Source organism: Equus asinus, chromosome 23 (assembly GCF_041296235.1).
Source record: "Equus asinus isolate D_3611 breed Donkey chromosome 23, EquAss-T2T_v2, whole genome shotgun sequence".
Lineage (NCBI taxonomy): Eukaryota > Metazoa > Chordata > Mammalia > Perissodactyla > Equidae > Equus > Equus asinus.
In genome coordinates, this window is record NC_091812.1 from 55,530,348 (window position 1) to 55,543,101 (window position 12,754).

The 12,754-nt window shown below is 38.3% G+C and overlaps 1 pseudogene; it reads right to left on the reverse strand.

Annotated features, from left to right (window-relative positions):
* Positions 1–481: 481 nt before the first annotated feature.
* On the reverse strand, positions 482–1,728 carry LOC106824684 (elongation factor 2-like; annotated as a pseudogene).
* Between the last annotated feature and the right edge of the window lie 11,026 nt (positions 1,729–12,754).

Genomic DNA, 12,754 nt, shown 5'->3' on the forward strand with positions numbered 1-12,754 from the left:
AGCAAAAGAAGGCTTAAGATCTTAAGGATAAAAATTATAAACGTGATAAAGGATACATTAAAAGAAACAAACAGGAATGAGGAAAAGTATATTGTACCTTATAGGTTAAATAAATGAACATTTTTATGGGACTCATTTTTTTTAAAGCTGCTTAATGTGTTTATTCTAAAATTTTGGGGGACATTTGAATTTCCCTCTGAAAAAATAAAAAAAAAATTGTTGGGTATCCCATTCCCTCCCCCACTGGCCAAATAAGTCCCTATTGCAGGGACATTTCCATTGCCTCTGAAATCTTGAAATAAATATCAAAAGAAACAATATCGAGTGTTCATGTTGACCGGTGGCACAGAGTGAGCCCCAGAAACCTGTCAAGTAGAGCATCACTGTGTCTGGACAGTCTCGCGGTGCCATGAGGAAGACTAGAACTTGTCGCTGTGGTCCATCTTTGGATCCGCCGTGCGGGTGCTGCCGGGAGGGCCGCCTACAAGCTGCTCGGGAAGTTCTCCCCGGCTAGGATGCCTTTCTTCAGGCCTTTGCACCTGTACGTCTCTACCAAGACGTGGCTGCGACGGCTGGTATTCTCAAAGGGGTCTCCAGGCAGGATCTGCAGGTGGGAGGTCAGACACGCCCTGGGGAAGACCTGGCTGCCCCCAGAGACCTCAGGTGGGCAGTGAAGCCAAGGGACTCTCTGATGGGGCAGGCAGGGCTTGACATCAAACATGGGTGTGCTGGCCCCCTGAGACTCCTCCAAGATGTGGCCCCTTTTCTTGTTCAGAACACTGTAGATGCCACCAACTGCGTGTTTGGGACACTGGCTCTCCACAAGGTAGAGGGACCCCGTGAGCCCGGGCTTGTGCTCCGGGTGCTGTGTAGAGTGGGGAAGACCTGGGTGGTATCTGTGTGCAGTGTCATGATGTGGATGTAGAAATCCCTGCTCCGCCTGTTCTCCTGTCTCAGCACCCCTTCTTTGGTGACCCACTGGAAGCCAGCCACCATGCTGTCCTTGATCTCCTTGAGGTACTGCTTGCCCTGGGTGTCGTCAGTGAGGATGTTGCTGCTGGTGATGGTGGGTCCAAAGCACCAAATCTTGTGGGCCTTGGCCACGTTCCATAAGCACTTCTAGGCTGGGTAGCGGCCTGCTATTTGAGCTCCTGGTGGGTGGACGCCTCCCCTTTGTCGATGTCCTCAGCCGGGCCTTTTGGGAAGGGCTGCACCTTCATGTATAGCCGATTGTGCTTATTGTGGCATTTGGACAGGCAGAGCATGATGGTCTAACAGTATGAGATGACTGAGTCAGATTTCCTGGGTGCAGGCATGGTCCTCTTCCAGGTCCTTCAGGCAGATCTGCAGGTATAGTCACTGGCCCCTGCGAAGATGTGCTTCCCAGCTCCTTGATGATACACTGCACCATGCGGTCTGACTTGGCCAGTAGCTTCAGGGCCTCCAACAGCTTGGGCAGATTGTCCAGGTTCATGGCCTCCATGGCAACCTTGACTTCTGGGCTCACGCTGAACTTCATCGCCCACATATGAGAGTACCCGAAGTTGGTGATGGTGCCCATCTTCACCAGGAACTGGTCAAGGCCTGCTGGGCCCACGACGTTCCTGTGTGGCATGTCCTCGATGGGCTCCTTGTAATGACCCACCATAAGGATTGTTCTCTGTGTTGCTTCAGGTACAGTTCCTCCTCCTTTCCTGGCATGTAGTTGGAGGTGTGTATTGTGATCATTTTGCAGTCTATACAAATATCAAATCATTATGTTGTACCCCTGAAATCCTGTGCTAACCTTGGACAGCCATCTCTCAGGGTCATGCCAAGGATTTCATAGATGCATGGATCAGACAACAGTTGTGGTCAATGTGACCTCAAAAATAACTGGGACAATAAGTTGTGATGGTTGTCCCAGTGATGGAGGGTGATTAGTACTGTTTTACAGGTAGTACTATTTAAGATGCCAAAATTGGGGACTTCCAAGGAGTGCATGAGAACATACCTTAGAGAAGGGACTAGTCTCCCATTTCACATGAGACTGCATCCTTTGGGGACAGGAGTCACATCGTAGTCATTTCTGTTTCTGTAGTGCTTCCATAGTGCCTGTTACCTAATATATGGTCATAGGATTGAATAATCAAAATGGGAAATTCTACCTATGCTAGAGACTTATATTTCAACTCTGTTTAGCCATATATATTTAGAGGGCAGGGAATTATTATTTATTAAGCATTTATCACTTCCATAAATATTTCTCATTTAATAGCCAAACTATGAGAAGTTTTTTATTATTCTCTTTTTTACAGATGAATAAACTGAGATTCAAAGCACTTGCACATCCAGTGTCTAGTGCAGATGGACACTCATTAATATTCAAATTATTAAACCAAAGAACCAAGCAAGAATACAGTTACTTCAATAAGAAAAATGGTTCCACTTTAAATACTTTATCTAGGGGCTGGCCCGATGGCGCTGCTCAGTGCACACATTCAGCTTCAGTTGCCGGGGTTCGCCGGTTCAGATCCCGGGTGCAGACATGGCACCACTTGGCAAGCCATTCTGTGGTAGGCGTCCCATGTATAAAGTAGAGGAAGATGGGCACGGATGTTAGCTCAGGGCCAGTCTTCCTCAGCAAAAAGAGGAGGATTGGCAGCAGTTAGCTCAGGGCTAATTGGCCAAAAAAAATTTTTTTTTAATTAAAAAATTAAATACTTTATCTAGTAGGGAATTATTCTCAGTGACAATTTTGTTAATTATCCAAGATGGAAATGTTTGTTTAAAGTCATTTGATTAGATACAATTTGAGTTTTTCTTAGGTTATTAGAGTAAAGAGTTTTTGAGATTAGATACAAAAAAGTTTTCTGTAAAGGGTGATTTGAGATATTCTAAAATTCTGGTTTTTAATTGAGACTACACAGCAGAATCACCTGGGAGTTTTTTTCCCCTCAAAATATGTATTCCAGAGCCTTAGCACAAACTAATTAAATTAGGATCTTCAGTGGTGTTCTCAGACATGTTTGGTGCACAAATCAATGAAATAACTCCTCAGGTCATTTACATTAAATGCCTCTGCTTAAATCTCTCTCGTTTGAATTTCAGACACTTGACCACAACTTCCCATGTAGCTTTCCTGAGTTTAGTTTGTCTTACCTTCATAGTTATAATTCTCCCTGTTTCTTTTCTAGAATGATATTAAGAAAAAATTCAGTTTTAAATAATAAATATATGTAGGTGTAAGGATGTCTAGTCAAAGATGAAGGCTGAAGCGGAGCACAAAGCACTAAAGTGCATGAACAGAATGCGAGTGGACCTGTGAAATGGATAGTAAAGACATTAAGAAACATATTTTAAAGCTATGTTCAGAAATGAGAAAGAGCAAGAAGGAAATAGGGCCACTTCATGGGAAAAGTTTCAGACAACTTTGAATGATCTAACATCTAATTTGCTTCTTTGTTTTTTACCATCGAACACATGAAGAGAAATTAAAATCTGGAGTAAGTGAGAACCCAGCAAATGTGCACCGAGCTGCTCTAAATTAATTAACTTGGGGGAGACAGTAAGTATTTGGGATGACAGAGATGAAAAAAAAAAAGGAAAAAATCTCAGTAGAATGATCAAAATTAAGCATGAACATTTTTGTGGATAAATTATAATCTAGTGCCTGAGTTTAGAGACAACTACCTGAACAAAGATTGGGTGAAACATAGTACAGTAGGAATTCATAGTAAAAAAGCAGATCCTACAGTTCACTGAAAGGTCAATAAGGTCAATGTAAATTTACAGTGTGACGTGATTGTCACCATGCCTGTGATAGGAATATAGTGGCCTGAACGAATGAAGTAATAGTTCTATTGAGATTTATTCGTTTACTTATTTAGATCTATTGCTGCAGTAGTTAGCCATACTCAACGCCTGCTTCTCAGAGGTGCATGTCCTAGTCTCATAAGTTCCCTCTGTGATGCTCCTGAGGCATCAGTCCCAGCAAAGCTACACCTTTTCCTCAGAGGTCTGAGTCCTAACTGTAGTATCCCTCCCACAAGCTTCAAAGTTCTACTAATTCTCTCCTCTCCCTTTGTTCCCCAGCCTTAGGGTAGTGGCTGCAGTTACTCCCTCCGTGATACCTTACTGTTCCCTTTGCCTTTTCAGTTTTCTAATATACCTGGGTAGCAATTCTTTTAATCAAATTGTATTGCAATCGTGTGTAGTTTCTGTCTTTTGATTGGACCCTGATGATTGTAACCAGAGATGAGTAGATTACGGAATATGGGCAATTAATAGATCTTTTCAAATACTGAAGACTTGCATGTGAAAGAATATATATTCAATATACTTCACTGTTCTGATTTCTTTATATTTCCTTCTTTGGAGATTGTCTGACTCTATACTCTACCCCCATAAATAGGCATGTTCTGGAGCACATGACCTAGTTCCATGGCCACGGCTGATTGAACCAGGGTGGGCCCTTTACCTAGGGAAGACAGATTCTAGGCTGATCAATTGCCTATGACAAGGTTTGGCATAAAGTGCTCTGCCTAAAGATAGATGAACTGAGCCAAATGGATCCTTTCTTTTATGATTTTGAACCAAGTGTCTCAGTTCAAAGCTGAACCAAAAGAAGCATGTGATGCAGTTGAATCGATTAATAGGAGAGCATTAGTGGCTCATGAATTCCTGCCACGGAGTTTTTTCAGAGACATTTGACCTAAGAATCACTCTCTTCTGACCTCAGCGAAAGCATTTCTATAATTAAGACTGGGTTTACTTTGTGAGATGGATACATCCTATTGTTTGAATGTTCAAGCAGAGAATGCATAACTGTCAAGTTTGTTTTAGAGGGGATTTCTTCAAGGAAAGCTTTTCAGGTTAGAACATAAGATGTGCTTATATTTCTAGGCTCTGCTCTAGACCCATCAAAAAAGAATTTCCTAAGAATGGAGTCAAATCATATACATTAAAAATAGCAGCAATAACAACCAGAACAACTCCCTGCTCCATGTTCTTCTGAAGTAGCTAGTCTGTAGATCAGTGAGATACGGGAAGGATTGTTCCAGCTATCTCTTGCTGAATGACAAGCTGCCCCAACACTTATTTTTTCACCATTTTTATTACATATCATGACTTTGTATGTCGGGAATTCAAACAGTCTCTGCTGGGCAGTTCTTCTGTCCCATCTAGTGTGACTGGGCCGCTTGGTGATATTTAACTGAAGACTAGTTTTACCTGGAGTATACAAGATGGCTTCACACATTTGCCTGGCATCTTAGTAGAGACAACTGAACCCCTCTTTCTGTCTGTGTAGTTTCAAGACTTCTCCTTGTAGTCTTTCCAACAAGGCAGTTGAACATCTTTCATGGCAGCTCAGTATCATCTGGTGGCTCAAGGCTCTCACATATAAGGCAGAAACTGGTAGTCTTCTTAAATGACAGGCCTGGATCTGGCATATGCCACTTCCACTGTTCTCTATTGGTTAAAGTAGTCCAAAGCCAGCTCAGATTCAAGGAGAGGGAAAAATAAACCCTCTCTCTCAATGAGAGAAGAGTTAAAGAATTTATGGCCATCTTTAATCCATCATAAAGACTTCTTGATTTATTTAAATTATCTCTTTAAATCCTGAGGAGATGGCAGATGAGAAAGACAATTCTAATGTCTGTAAGCTGCATGCGAAGACAGGCCAGGCAAGGTATGGCTAGACAAAGAAGTCTCTGGCTTGTCCTTTATTAGAGAAAGAAGCTTATAGTGATGAAGAGCTCACAAAAGGAGGGAGATGCTTCAGAGATAATTTCACCCTAAGCTGAGTTTTATTTAAGACTGTTTCTAATCAGAGTGGCCTACCAGAATAGGATGGCAAAGAATTTGAGTCTGTAGGTTGCTTTTGGATTTAGAGTAGATAATAGTTGCTGAATTCTCACTAAAAGTATGCCAGTAAATGCTATCAATCACCAATTATAATAATAGTAACTTATAATATCATATTAATTATTCATTATATTAATTAATTTCATTTGTCATTCTTTCAAATTAGTATGAATATATTAATTCAATGGAATATATGCATTCCATCCATGGAAACAATCTTTGTCTTTTAACTGAGAAGGAAAGAGAGGAAATACATTTAATTAGAAATTGTTTAGATTTTTTAAAAGATATCCTAAAACATAATAAATAGTCACTGCTGTAATTTTTCTTGGAAAGCCAGACTGATTTCATTTCCGCCATTGTAACTTAAGTTTTCTGAATTGCCTTTTTAAAAGTTATAGCAGCTTACTTTTTTTTTTTTTTTTTTGAGGAAGATTAACCCTGAGCTAACTACTGCCAATCCTCCTCTTTTTGCTGAGGAAGAGTGACCCTGAGCTAACATCCATGCCCATATTCCTCTACTTTATATGTGGGACACCTACCACAGCATGGCTTTTGCCAAGTGGTGCCAGGTCTGCACCCAGGATCCAAACCGGTGAACCCCGGGCCCCTGAGATGCGGAATGTGCAAGCTTAACCTCTGCGCCACCGGGCCAGCCCTGCAGCTTACTTTTTTTGAAGCATGAAGCATGCTATGATAAACTTGTTTTCCTCCTTTATTGTTGTGAAATTCTTTCACAAATTGCATTTGTGAGCTGTGAATATGCTGTTGGTGTTATTTACACTTGAAAGCAGATTAAACATGTTTTTGTTTATATTGATTATGAAACCAAGGCATGTGGGATTACTATTTTGTTTTTTCTTTTTATTTATTTAAATTTTCCTCTTGGTAGGGGTTAGTTATGACTTTGCTCCAAGTTGCTGAGTGACTCAGAAATGAAGTTGACATAGACTATTCAATATCAAATATGTTGATTTAAATTAACAGCACCGAAGAGTGTTTCGAGGAAAATGCAATGTTATTTAATAAATTAACAGGCAGGACAAACTTAGGCTGAAATTTGGTTTAAGAAAGTTGCTCAAAATTTTATTTTGTTGAGTTAAAGACTAGGAAACTAAATATTTTTCTATCGATACTCTCCCAAGACAATAATACTAAAATTCTAAGAGCAAAATTTTATGTTCTAACCACTCCCCTCCACCCTCAGGTCCAGAACTCTCCAGTCATTAGACTGTGTTCCTGGCAACTATTGTGTTGGTGATTTGACAGATTGGAAAAGTAATTACCTCTTATGGAAAAGTCATCTATTTCCTCTATGGAAGATGATTAATATGTTTACCTTTTGTGCATCCTTTTAAATCTTTTGGCCATACTTTCCATTCCAACCACTGCTGCAGCAATCAGTTCTTTGCAGGCTTCCAGCATCTTCATGCAGGTGAACGGAACAGCACCTCGCCACTGCATCTCAGTGCCTCAGACCTAAACTGAGGTACGTCTAACTTCCTTGTCCCTCTCTCCTGTTCCCTGTGATCACATTCCCAATAAATTGCTCACACATAAACTCTTGCCTTAGATCTGCTTTTTTAGGGGCAACTAGAGCTAAGAGAGGCCCTATAAAACTTGTTTCTTCCATTTATTTTATTTATTTATAAATAAATTTACTGATAAAGAATTGCAATTTAATTAGGGTATGTTTCCTCAAAATTGAAACCAAGAATATCCCAATATATGAGACTGTGTTCCGCACACTGTATCATCCATCTTTATCTTGTTTCAGTCTTCTCTCTGCTGATATATCCATGACCTTTGTTCTGTTGGCCCACAGACAAGGGCTTTTGGACAAACACTGTCTGCTCGTGAAGTTAAATGCTGGAGAAAGATAGTCTGAATTTCAGATGTCTAGAAAGTTTTCATGAAAATTTTAATTAATTGTAATTTCCCCTCAAAGCAATAGAATAGCATCAAGTCTGGTAAAAATCATACCATATTTTCTCCTCTGTGCAATCCTAAAAATTATGTAGAGGGGAAATAAATTTAATTGAGCCACAGTTTAAGTTGGAGATGACCCAATTGCCAACTTTGCAAATAACCACAAATTCCTTCTCAGACCCAACCTTGAGTTTGTTGAGATTAGATCTGTGCCATGTAATTTCAGTTTTTCTCAAGTGTTAGATAGAAGGTATCATTCTAAGATTAAAAATTGTTCTGGGTGTGTAACCAGAAGAAGTATACATATAATTCACTGCAATAAAGCTTTTTAGGATCCTAGGCTAAAGTATTTAAAAACTATTCAGTCTCATGAGAATATAAAGTGGTCACCCTAGTGAAATCTGGGTACTATAGCATTTTATTTACTTATTCATTTTTGCAATATCGTATTCACGTTGGTGAATATATTTTAGAGGGCTTGAAAGGTAGTTTAAGATAATTATACATTTTCTAGTTTTATTAAAAATATTTAAAAGGGTTTTGAAGTTTAGGTGTAAAACCAGCATTTCAGTTACCTAGAACATCATAGTTTCTTGGTTAGACTCATATTTGGCTGTTTTAGAACCTTAAAGCATTATAGAATCTAGAAAAAAAAGCACAGTTGGTGGTTTACATTTGAAAATCGATATCAAAATTACTGGGAATATGAAGTATTTTATGCACTAGGCATTGAGATCAGTCCTTTACATGTACTTGTTTCATTTAATCTTCAAAATAGTCTTATGAGATGTGTTATTATTAGTCCTTTTTTAAAGATGAAAGAAAACTGAAACTTCAAAGAATTTATTAATTTGAGTGAATTCACCCAACTATTAAGTTGCAGGACTGGAATGCCCATTTCTTTTCCAATTCCAATTCTGGTGCTCTGAATGGTTGCTTCCTTAGGGAAGACCCAAATCTGATGGCCGCTCCCAGGAAAATCTAATTTTTTGGTTTGCTGACCCAGTTGACTATTGCTGGCTGTGAGGTCAGACTCACTTGAAACAAAAGCCAGGGACTCTAAGAGAAAATTCAGAGACTGAAAAGGAGTCATAAGATCCAGGGTTCAAAGAGGAAGAAATGTAGAGAGAAAAAAATGGAAGAAAAAGTAGAAAGAAGATAAGTATCTGGGCAATAGTATAAATGGTAGCAGAGAGAAAATGATAATCAAATCTGTAGGACCGAGGAAGATTCTACTGAGCAGTGGCAAATTATTATCTTATTGGCTATTAGAGTACAAATTAGTAATGGATTTTAAATCTTAACATTGCATTCTACTTAAGAAAGAGTAATATAGAATGTATTAGACATATTCCAATGCCTGTTATCATTAAAAAATAGGAAACTTTGTTATCTAGAAAGTTATCTTTCAGATATCTGGAAATTTGTATCACAGAGAAGAGGACTTTCTTCAGTGATTCTGATGTTTGGGCGTCATGATTATTTGAGGTTCTTAGCATAGAAAAGGTCAGGAAAAGTTTGATATGCATCCTACTTCAAGACAGAGTACATTTCCCATTTATTTCATCTAGTTGTTAAATGAATATGACTCCCAGGGATAATTTGACTTTCCGTTTTTAAAAATTCTTTTAATAGGAAGCTTTATATTTAAGCCACAGTAAATGTTGCCTGACTACTGAAAATTTTATTATTTTCTTTTCAGGAAATGGATCAAGAGATTTCAGATGATTATTCAGTTCAAGGCACAGAATCATAATTGGTCTAGGCAAGAACATTCTATACAATTTTATCATTATTTCCTTTCATGTTTTATCACCGAGTCTATACCCCTAGACTTCCTCCTATATATATCTTATCCCTCTATCTAATGTATGTGATTTTACTTTTCCATTCCATATATGTATGTATGTATTTCGTAAAATATGGGTAAGGCTGTTCCTTGTGTATATATTTAATCTCCATAATAGCGATGTACTCTAAACTTCATTCTCTCAAAAAAGTGTTCCTAAAATATTAGTTACTATATGTGGATCTAGTTCATTCCCTTTGATTGCTTCATTGCTTTCTATTTATGCATATAGCGCATATTATTTATTAATATCCTCTCATTATTTTCTTTCTCCTTGTGCATCCATGTGTTTTTCTGGTACAGAACCCAGAGTCTGGATTGCTGTGTAATAGGTTATGTGCATACTCTGTTTTAGTGAGTACTAAGGTTATACTCCAAAGTGTCTGCATCCATTTGCACTCCCGCTGACAAGATTTTGCAAATACTCACCAACAAAAGATGTGTTTGATATGCTTCTTCTACCTATTTAGGGATGTAAAATGATACCATATTGTTATCTTAATTTACATTTATCATATTAGTGAGATCGAGAATTGCTTTATATAATTACTATTGGCCACCAATCACATCTTCATCAGCCGGTACTGCTCTGTTTCCTTGACTGCCTCCTGAGCATCTCCCTGAATGGTAAATATTGGTGTGTCAGAAGGCTCTATATTTGAACATCATCTCTTCTCAATCTATAATCACTCTCTTGACTTTTAAAACCATCAGTCTAGATAAGATCACCATCCATGTCCTGATGACTTACAAATTTATATCTTCAGGCAAGACTTCTCCCTTATATCCAACTGCCTTCTTAATGTGTCCTTTTGGATAGTCAATGAGTATCTTAAAATGTACTTATCCGAAAGTGAACTTTTGATCACCACACCCTCCCTCCAAAAGAGCCCTACTCCTTTGCCAGTCTTCTCCCATTTTGCTAAGCCTGTGAAAAACTCTTGAAATTTTCCTTGACTTGTAGCATTCTCCCGTACTCTACCACCTACCCATCAGTCAATTCTTTTGGTTTTATTATCAGTATTTATTCAGAATCCAAATATCTTCTTTATATTTCGATCATCATTCCTCTGCTCCAAGCCAGCATCATCTCTTGCTTGGATTATTTCAGTAGCCTCTTATTACACCCATCTACTTTGACAGACACAGTAACCTTTTAAAACATGTTTTTCATCTGGCTTAAAAGTCACCTATGTCTTTTTGTCTCATTCACAGTTAAAACCCAAACGCTTACAATGACAAAAAAAAAAAGTCCTATATGATTGTTTTAACCTCACCTACCCATCTGTACTTGCCAACTGTATTCTAGCTACGCTCTCCTATTTGATGATATTGAATATGCAAGACGCTTTCATCTCAGGGTGTTTGTAATTGCTGTTTCCTGTCTGGAATCCTGTTCCCTTGGATAGCTTCATGTTTATTTACCTCTTTTCCTCTGGGTCCAGCTCAAGTGCCACCTTGCTTTTTTAAAATTTTTTTTGCTGAGGAAGATTTGCCCTGAGCTAACACCTGTGCCAGTCTTCCTCTATTTTGTATGTGGTTGGCTGCTACAGTATGGTCGCCACCAAGTGATGTAGGTCTGTGCCTGGGAACCAAACCTGGGAGGCCAAAGCAGGGCACACCAAACTTAACCACTTGGCCACAGGGCCGACCCCACCACCTTGCCTTTTAATTCCTTGTATCCTGGTTTACTTTTCTTAAAAGTACTCATTACCACATGATATCTTGTATGTTTTCTTTTATGTGTATGTTTTTCTTTGATTTGTATGCTTTTAGAATATAAGCTGCGTGAAGGCAGGGACAGTTTTGATTTGCTCCTTGCCCTAACCCCACTGTTGAAAACAGTGCCTGGCATTAAAGGAATAGTAGTAGAATAAAGAAATGATTTTGCTTTTATCTTAAGTTATATTTTGGCTGACATTAAAATTAATATCCAGCTTTCTTTTGGTTCATATTTGGCTGATAATCTTTTCGTGCAAAAGGTGTATATTTTAAACTTTTCTTTTCCCCACAGTATTTCTATGCCTTTGCCCCTTTCTAGTGTGTCACTTTTGGACAACGTGTGTGTGTGTGTATTTTAAAAACAGTTTTAGGTTCCCAACAAAATTTAGAGGAATGTGAAGAGATTTCTCACATACCTTGTGCCCCAGTGCATTCATAGCCTCCCCCGTTATCAACATCACTCAGCAGAATGGTACATTTGTTACCGAGGATGAAGCTACATTGACCCATCATAATCACCCAAAGTCCATAGTTTACATTAGGGTTCATTCTTGGTGGTGTACGTTCTGTGGGTTTGGACAAATGTATAATGACATATATCCATCATTATAGTTTCATACGGAGTATTTTCACTGCCCTAAATATCCTCTGTGCTCTACCTAACATCCCGTTCCCAATTCAACCCCTGGAAATCACTGACCTTTTTACTCTTTCCGTAGTTTTACCTTTTCCAAAATGTCTTATAGCTGGAATAATACAGTATGTAGACTTTTCAGATTGGTTTCTCTTACTGAGTAATATTCATTTAAGGTTACTCTGTGTCTTTTCATGGCTTGATTTGTTTATATTTTTAAGTTCAGACTGAGAATCCTCATCTTATGTTGCATGTTTAGCCTGTTTTTATTTACTATAATTTCAATTATTCTAGGACTTGTTTCTGTAATTGTTTGATCATTTTTATTTACCATGCACTCACCTACAAGTTTCAGACTAGCTTTCTGTGCTTTCCAGTGAGTACTTGGTGGCAGTCTGGGGGTTCTACCATTACCTCTAACAAAATCCCTCCTGGCCTGAAAATTGTGTGTTACTTTCGAGACTCATAATTATATATTTTTCTCTGTCAATATCGTCCCACCCACTCCTTGGCCCTGTGTTGATATTGGAAGGAGTTTTAGGACTGTATTGCTATTCCTTATTTAGTTACAATGTAAATTCTTTATGTATTCTTATTTGCAATATAACACTTGTTTCTTTTCTATTCATTTTTCTTCTTGCAGGAATATATCTTTTAAAAAATATTTCAAAGAAGATTCATCTTATAATAAAATTTATGAGAATTTTTATGCTGAAGCTTTATTTAAATTAAAAAATGTATATATTAGTTTAGATAAGTATTAAAGTAATGGT